We start from the raw sequence: 9,570 nt of genomic DNA on the forward strand, positions 1-9,570 counted from the left end.
GACACTAGGTTCAAGAGTGGCAAGAAGAAACATGTTTCATCATTTGAACATTGAAATGTAATTGTTTTAGTGATTACAAAAAGGGACAGCAGCAGGGCCTGGAAAATATTAATTTTGTGTCAGAAATACATTTGTCTCGCAAAATAAATATATTTTAATCTAATATTATAAATGAAATATTATAATTTAAATTTTCCCCATAGAAATGTATCATTGAAAATTATTGCAATATATTTCTAAATCCAGTTTTTAAAATTTTGCTAATTTACAAAAGAAAATCGGTGTAACTCATTTGGCTACCTTTATAATTGAGTTCTGACATTGAGGCGGCACACCGTCTAGAACTTGCTCCGGGGCAGAAAATTCCTCGGTACGCCACTTTAAGGAATCAATCAAAATAAATTTCAATAATTGGACGAAAATTATATTGGCGCTTAGCGTGAGAAAATTGTTATTTTTTAATGGGAAAAATAGATTTTAACACTGTAAATTAAATGTTGATGCCCCCTGGGACTATAATCCCGAAGTTCCCGCCTGAAATCAAGGAGAAAATTGCGTTTTTTGGGCTTGCGGTTGTAGATTTATATGAAAAAATTGAAAACTATGGGGAACCTTCTGAAGGATGATACAATACGAGAGACAAACTCACGATCCCAAAATGGAGTCTCACCTGCGCTTCGTTCTTCTTGGACATGTTAAGTCAATATTGAGTACGGTATATCGTTCGCAATTAGTGGTGCGCAGCTCAAAGCGTGTGGTCAACATGGGGAAATGCATGAGCCAATCTACTAGCTCTGAGTGTCCCGACCAATAATTAGCCACATGCACATGCAATACTAACGTGTGCGCACGTGTGTGCACTGTGCACAGAGCACACAGCATTTGACCTTGAATGCATTGAGAAATACGAGCAATGTGCGTGCAGGGGTGTTTTTGGCACGCATGCATTTGCAAATTTCTCGCACGCTACGGAAAATGGCCGAGGAAAATTATTGTGAATAATTTTGGTGCGGCGACCAATAATTGATATTTTTTCAGCGTAAACATAAATATATTTACATTGTGAAAGCCCAATTGAAAATATATTTATGGCAATATACTGCAATAATTTTCTTCCAATTATTTATTGCCGACCTCTGGACAGACGGGAGTGTATTGAGGTGTGAAAGGTTTCACATGCCCAATTTTCCACCTTAACAACATCCATGATCTGCATCGTGTCCATACATGTTTTGCATTCTGAGTAATCCTTGCAACCAATACTTCATCATGCCACACAATGTCTGTTGGGATGTGCTCCAGCTTTAATTAGGACAAGAACTATAGCAATAATTGCAACTTCTCATCTCATTTCATCTCATTTTCTGAACCACGTTTTCCTCACTAGGGTTGCGGGGGATGCTGGAGCCTATCCCAGCTGACTTCACATTTGAATGAGCATGCAACCCATTTTTTTAGCTGCTCCTGATAAATGCTGCCCACCGCGTGGTCTTCAGCGAGGCCGCTGTTGGCCTTAAAACAAGCCGTCATCCTGATTTGACATTCTGCAAAAGGCTCACCATCCCTCTGCTTAGCTCTGCTGATCACGGTATAATTAACTTTTGTTTTAAACTTCCCCGTAACCCGATCAATCAGTTCATGCACTCTCAAATTCAAATTACGCCCGTCATGACACAACGGGCCACCATCAGCTTTTGGATTCGACCATCCAAATTTAGTAGGAGCCTGCTCCTTGCCCACATTAGTATTAGCAACTTCGATCATGGGATATTGCTCAATAAACACATCACTCATTGGCGGCGCCCCGGCCTGGGGAGATAGTGTTTTCTCCCCATGTCCCCCACGGGCCCTCCCGACCTGGTCATATTTGTCGGAGGGGGCCCTCCTTTTTAACAACAACACCAACACACTTCTTCCCCACCGGGCTAGCCGTCCTCTTTTCCCACCGTTATCAACTGATTTAACCCATGTATCATAACCCAATAATAGGTATCATTATATCCCTCCTGCTCCATTTTGTTAAGATTTCCCCCATGCTTAGCACGTATTTTATCCTGCAGTATCAATATCTTATGCATATTAAGCTGGCCAGCAAATCCATATTTATTTATCCATAAGTTTAGGTGTTTAACCCTTGTAGCGCTTTGATTTTCAACAATCCAATCTTTACACGGCAGACGCATCTTTGGATCGTCAATAGCCGCTTTACTGTTTCCACTACCCATTTTTGGAGTGGATTTGTGTGCCGTAGTACCTTTTTTTTTTGTACACGGCAGACGTTTATAGACCACACCGTGTCTACCTGCTAGTGACTAGTATCCACAGGGTTTTTTAAAATCACTAATCCCCAGGACGCGAGCCTTACTTCTCAAAATAAGGCCTTCGCGTGTGATGCCCTTCGCGCACTCGGAACCCGTCGACAATATGCAGCCATCACACGCGGACTCGGCAGAAATGTCGAAAGATGCTTACCAAGAGGATAGTCGTCAACCAATTAGAAAACAGGCGCTGCTGAGAAATAGTCCGGCCTGGAAAAGGGATTCTCGCCGTGCACGGTCACTCCAGATATTAAACTGCAGCGTCTGGATTCCTTATCGATGTGTTGACCCCGGCTACTCGAAGGACCAAATGTTGGAATAATGATTCAAACCTTTTAAATCATTATTAGTAATATTTAATTAAAAAAGGAAAAACATCTTTCAACAAACTCTGCTTACAACTTGCAAGGAGATGCAATGTGACGCCGTATTAGTCCCCAGTGCATTCTGACGAGCGGCATACTCTTCGGTTCATTTAGCGGCACATAACCAAAACATTCAAAGGTAATCTGATTTAAACAATTGTCATTGAAAGAAAAACACCTGCGTAAGAATTTGCAGTATAAGCATAATAATTTCTTTATAAGGTAAACTGCCGGTGTCCCAGACAAAACAATTTATGAGTCCTTCGTAGATCTCCCAGTAAACAGTCCTTGGAGGGTGAGGTGTTATGTCAACAAGCTGGAGCCAGCAGGGTGACCTCGAGTTTGTCCCAGTCTTATACAAAAGTAATTAAAATGCCTTATTACTTATTAAAAATGCTTACAACACATATAGAATATTCCATAATAATTCTAACAGTCTCCCAAAAGAGACCATACCGACAAACAACACACAAGTTAGTAAGAAACAAAACTAAGAAGCACTACATTAGTATAAGAAAAGAAACAAAGAAGCATCACATTAGTGTATCCATGAGCACATGCTCGGCGATGGTTGCAGAGGGATCGGTTTGGAGCAATTGAGCATACTGACCTTTCGGATCTGGTCCCACTGCCCTATCGATCAAACGAACAACCAGAGTACGAGCCATGGGGATGAGGCAACATCCACAAAGACTAAGTAAAGTCGTGAAAACAACAACAGATATAAAGACATTTCCCATCAAACCTTTCCAGGTACCGAGATGATTCATCCATTGGTCCCAGATTGAGTCGCCCACACCTGAATGGTCTGCCATCTTATTAGTCAGGGTTCGGAGGTCTTCCAAGGCTTTGGTGAGATGTCCATTTGGAGCCGTGTTATTAGGGATGAAAGTACAACATGAATCACCAAAGATAGCCTTCTCGGCCAATAACATGTCTAACGCTATACGATCTTGGAAAGCCATGAGAGATGTTGCCGCTAACTGTTCATGTACCGCCTCAAACGACTCAACAGTGTAATTGCCAAGTCGCTGGACATTGTAATGAATGTAATTAATGCGACCAACATTTTGGTTAGGGGTTACCCAAATTAGAAGACTTTCGAATCCTGCTGAGACCTGATCAACAAGTTTATACTCATTAGGAACGCCACGGGGGATGCCTATGGCGTCAATATAGGTGGGGTCTGAGTTACCCATCCAGGTGGGTGTTGCTCTCTTATTGCGATGCAAAATATCCTTCAGGTTTGAAGGTAATTGTACTCCAGCTGTGAGATTCACTGGGGAAACAGAAACCGGAAGCAACAAAGACACCAAAGAGCACACACCAGAAGCATTTGTGGGTAATCTATCATACAACTTATCGCTTCCACACCATAACCAGATGTCCGGGATAAGGGGTGTGGTACCGGAAAAGACATATTTAATACACACCAATCAGACGGAATGCTTCCCAATGATTTTCCAGTCCCATTTAATTTGAGACAGGTAAAATTTTGTCGTGCTACTGATTTATCAAAAATTGGTTTCTCTTTATCCTCTTGGGCAAGTGGGAATATCGAATCGTAATTAGAACAATTAAATTTCGGGTTGGTGTTTTTTAGAAGGTCCGCAATACATTCATTTCCGACTGGGGCCGAAACAATACGGAGTACGGGTCAAGCACCCATACACACGAGACAATCATCTTGGGTTTTGCTGGCAGCTTGCTCTGTCATTAACAGCCAATTGTTAGATCCTGCCGTAATACCTGTAATCATTCTAAACCAATCGTCCACTGATGGTTCGCCATAGATTATGCGGACTTCACTTGATTTAGGGGATACGATTTACGGAGTCACCTTGCCAGTTTTCGCCTGAGTAGACTAGGTTTTTTACACATCCCCACTGGCCAGCATGGATCGGTATCCGAGGACCACGCACACAGGGTTAGGAAGCAAGTGGTGTCTCATTCGTTGGAGATTGCGGTGTCATTGGAGCCACATCCGTCTGATTGGAGATCGCCAAACAGGAGTATGACATACACGTGGAGCACTCCTTCAAAAATAACAAGAGAAAAATTAAAACAATAATCAATAAGCCAAAACATCCTGTACACCACTTCCCTCTCTTGGACTGGGATAAGCCCAGTCCAGAACAGGAACTATGTCCAGGAACAATGTGTCGTGTTTAGGAGTATGTGACCTGTCCCCGGGAGAATCAATGGCCGCCTTTGGAGGATCCTGTGGTGGAGTGTGTGGTTATGGGTTACATGGATCAACGGCTCCAATTTGGGAATAATGAAACCACTTCTGTCCCTTATGTTCAAGTTGAACCGCCTTTGATGTACGAGCAGACACTTTGAAAGGACACCTGTCCACCTGGGCTCCGACCACTTCCTGGATAGAACCTTGAGAAGAATGTGGGTTGAGACCTTGGGTTCCTCCTGTGGGTGATCACGTGCAACTGCAGCCGCCTCCTGTACCTGTGAGGATATACTAGATACAAGAGAATGAAGTTGTCGACTAATATGCTGCATGCGAGAGATCGGGTAATGGAACCTCTTCATATGGGGTAAAATTTGTGGTTTTGTTGATGGTTTGACGAATAGAGAGTACAGCCAATGGGAGGGCTTGAACCCAAGACCTTTTGGTGCCGTACATTATTTTGCCAATTTCTCTTTCCTGTAATTACACAAATTAACTAATCATACTAAAAATAGGAAAAATGCAAAAAGCAAACCAGGCTGCCTTCTCCTCAGGAAAACAGCTTTCCCGTTCTCTGCAATAGCCACACTCACATCAATCAATATCCACAAACAAATGCACACATCTATAATTCTGAAAAGAATTGAACCCACTAAACTGTAACCACCCCTTGCTTGTCAGGGTGAATAATTTTAGCATAAATGTGTCCTTTAGAGCAATTAAAACTCATTACTTTTAAAATGCATACTAATCCAGTCCCAATTTATTCAATAATGTGTATCGCGTTGCATAGCAAACTCGGCTGCTTGAAACTCAAAATACCCCAATCTAGCAGTCCTTCCATCAAATGCAACATTCCACCGTCCCTGGAGCCTGCCAATCATATCCTGTAAAACTTTCCCAATCAACATTTCCAATAGTCAGGCATAAAATTAAAATCTAGTTACATTTCTATCCATTTTCTTTCTAATTGTTTACTTTAAAAATCTGTAAGAAGGTTTGGTCTCAATTGAAACGCTTTCATCTTTTTTTTATGGAGACAATAAAACCAATATAAAAAGTTCCTTGTGGTTTATCGCATTGCTCCTCAAGCAATAATTTTTCCAATCAATAATGGAGTGCTTTCCATTCCGTCTGATCACGGCAAAAAGTTTATCTTACCTGTCTCCTCAAACGTTTCAACTGAGAGAACCTTATTACAGTGCACAAGGTGGATCGGCCATTCTCATGTCTGCTGGTTGGTCAGGAACATTTGCACGGACACTCTCATCCTGGGTTGCTCTCCATGTTTACTGTTGAGAAGCACAATCTCCCTCTGCCAACCCAAATTTAATGCATTTAAAAAAAAGTTTTTTTCTTTTATGCAGATAGCCAGATTAGCCTCATCATCCAGCTTCAATCGTGTAGTGAATAATGGCGTTTGGTACATTCCACTAAATTGGATTTCCATATTTTGTTGTCCTGTTGACCTCGTTATGTAGGCGCAATGATTTCATAACGAAATATGGAAACTTTTGTCAATTCAGTCAATTATTCTGTTAACACAATTTGGATGCCATTATCACTATAATACTTTGGAATTTCATATCACGCACTGTTTTTGTTTTTTTCAGTGCTCCTAAATTTCGCATAGCAGATTTGTTTCTCCACTTCAAATTTCACATTTGGAGTACTGCTGCTTTTTCTAAATCCTTTTCCACCTTGATATCTAACTGATTAATTATATCTCGGTGGTCGGCCAATCAAAAACACAGAAAGACAAACAAACAACCATTCACGCTCACACTCATTTTCAGACATCAGTGGTCTGCAATTTTTCACTAGTGGAGAGCGCCATCCCCAGTCTGGGGCTCCTTGGCAGCTAACCACCTTTTGCTGTAATCTGTGATATTCTAATTGTCATTAAAATGACTCACGCTAAAGCATATTTCATCTGCTGATGAGCAAAAATATATACATGTCCCGTGCACTTGAACATGTATTGTTTATTCCATCACAGGGAAATCATGCCTATCCTAAATTAATTATTTTATCTAAACTTGTCAGGTACAATTTACCTAATAATTTGGATCCATGCCATCTCTGCATTGTTTTTCCATGTTTGACATCATTAATAATTTGGATGATTCTTAATACTTAAGTCTAAATCGCAAATCACTCTCATATTGCTAAAACCAATAGCTAAAGCTCTGGCTGAATTCCTATCCGCTCTAAGAAGGCGGTTTTATTTAAAATAAGAGCCATTTTCTGTGCTCACTGTTACCTCAATTAAAATTTAGGGAAAATAACCTTTCACTATGCATTTCCTAATATAAATTTCAGTGTTTAATAAAGGACCCATAATTTTTCACTAATATATCACAACACTGTCAACCATCTCTCTGTATCTCTGTCTTTATCTCTCTCTCTCTCTACATCTCTCTGTCTCTTTCTCTTCCTACATCTCTGTCTCTTTCTCTTCCTACATCTCTGTCTCTTTCTCTTCCTACCCCCGCCCCTCCCCGTTTGTGCAGGGGGAGGGGGCCTTGGGCTGGTGGGGGCTATCTCTCTGGGCGACCCCCCTCTTTTTGTTTGTCGGGTGAGGGGTGTGCACATCTGTGAAGGGGTGCTGGCCATGACCATTGGACCGAGCCGGCAAGCCTCATGACCAGGAGACAGAGCCAAAGCCTTTCAACTGCCAGGGCGTTCCAAGAACCTTCTGAAAACGGTCTCGATAGACTAAATCATCCTCTATGTCATAAAACAACGTACAATGAAAATCATCCATGGGTGGATGGTAAGGCCGTAGTCAGTCAATGAATGATTTCCACCGGTGATATACAGACAACAGTCCCCCAGTGGCCGGAGTTTCAGGCTCAAGACGTGACCTATAGATTGTCCACCACTGTCCACATGTTCATATTGGTTGTGAACACGGAATCTTTGCACCATTTGGTAAAGTCACTGTGAGGCCATCCAGTCCACATAAGATGGTAGCTCCAATAGACATCAACAAGTCTCTTCCCATCAAATTCATAGGAGCCTCTTGGGCACCTCTATTCGGAGTGTGGAGGATCCCATGGACCGTAATAATCATCTCCGCCCTGGTAATATTGTCCAGGTGACTGGGCCGGCTGCTGGGGGCCGCCATGGTCTGCCAGTGCCTCGTCCTCCTCCGCGCGTAGGCCGCTGTTGCTGTAGTGGGCCATACTGCTGTGCTTGGGGTTGCCCCGGGAACAGTTGTTGCGGTTGCCGTTGTTGACTGGGGCAATCACGTCTCCAGTGTCCAATACCGTCACATATAAAAAAGTTGCCCTGTTGGCCCTGTCCCGAGTACCTTCTTCCCCGGCCACCAGAGAAACGATGCCGACTGTATCCACCATGTAACTGACCATCTCGGGCCCCACCACATTCCTGGTAATTTGGAAAGTTGGAGTTTCAACACAGTAGTGATCAAAGATTCCGGAACACCCTCGACAATAGCCGCCATAACCCCGTCTCGTGTCAAGTGCACAACTCTGTCCACTCATCAATGCCAGGAGCCTCCTCCGCCATGAACTTCCTCCCCTCGCCAGAGGGGGGGGGTTATTTAGTGCCACATCGCCTCCTCCCTGAGGGCGGAGGGGAAACATACCTCCTCTCTCTGTATTGGGCCACGCTTCCACCTACTCACTCCCTCCTTTCACTTTTTTTTAGTTCTGCCTTAGCTGTGACGTCACGCTCCTTTTTTTCAACGCTACGGACAAACGCTTTTGACCTGTACAATGTAAATTTCCTTTCAACGTACAAAATTATTTCTCCAACTCACATTTAATTTAGCTTGTCTTTGAAAACCTGTGCTTCTACATCTCCATACAAACTCATCAATTCATTCCATTCCATTCTCATTCAGCATCTTTCTCCCCGTTCCTTTCAAAACGCACACACACACACTCACGCACGCACGCACACACACTCACGCACGCACGCACGCACGCACGCACGCACGCACGCACGCACGCACACACACACACACTCCATTCTCTCCCAAGCCCTCTCTCAACATTCCTTCTAACACACATTTTCAACCTCTCCTCGCATTTTTACCAATTCAGTCATCACAAATCACCGGATAAATTTAGAATTTCAGTATGTTCAATTTAGAATTTTAGTATATCCAATTTAGAATTAGGAATTTTTCTTAGGAGCAATCCCAAGAAAAAACATCTGTGGACCCAGTCGTTTCCCTGCTGAAGACTTAAAAATAAGGTTGCAGAATTTTTCTTACAATTAAGTAAAAGGTCTCCTACATACAACCCTTTTTCCGGAATCCCCTTATTCCCTTGTTTTCATACGAACGTTTCCCTTATCTCAAAACGACCGTTCTGGAATCCCCAATCACTGATTCCAGATATATAATCACAGAAATGTCGATGAACAAATACTCGTGTTATATGAATCACATTTCTATTGTGACTTCTACTCTAAAAAATAAGTTTGCACAATTTTCGTACGGCTAAGTAACAGGTCTTCTGCATACAACCTTTCGGAATCTTAAAAAATCCCTTCTATTCTAAAAAATAAGTTTGCACAATTTTCGTACGGTTAAGTAACAGGTCTTCTGCATACAACCTTTCGGAATTTAAAAAAATCCCTAGATCACGTTTCTACTGTGACTTCTCCATAATTTAAAAATCCAATAGCAGAAATTTTGACAGTTAAGTAACAGGCATTCCGCTTACCT

Source organism: Stigmatopora argus, chromosome 7 (genome assembly GCF_051989625.1).
Source record: "Stigmatopora argus isolate UIUO_Sarg chromosome 7, RoL_Sarg_1.0, whole genome shotgun sequence".
Taxonomy (NCBI): Eukaryota; Metazoa; Chordata; class Actinopteri; order Syngnathiformes; family Syngnathidae; genus Stigmatopora; species Stigmatopora argus.